The following is a 251-nucleotide window of genomic DNA, read 5'->3' as shown; positions in this document are numbered from 1 at the left end:
AATTAAATGAAATAGAGAATAGAAAAACAAATGAAAAAGTTAACAAGATCAAAAGCTAGTTCTTTGAAAAGATCAATAAAACTGATAAACCATTGGACAAACTGACAAAAGAAAAACAGGAGAGGAAGCAGTTAACCCCTATAAGAAATGAGATGAATGATATCACAACAGACTCAAATGAAATTAAAAGAATCATAACAGAATACTATGAAAAATTGTACTCTAACAAATTTGAAAACCTAGAGGAAATG

This window comes from Trichechus manatus, unplaced genomic scaffold (genome assembly GCF_000243295.1).
Source record: "Trichechus manatus latirostris isolate Lorelei unplaced genomic scaffold, TriManLat1.0 scaffold00056, whole genome shotgun sequence".
In the NCBI taxonomy this organism is placed as follows: Eukaryota; Metazoa; Chordata; class Mammalia; order Sirenia; family Trichechidae; genus Trichechus; species Trichechus manatus.
This window is presented reverse-complemented; position numbering follows the sequence as displayed.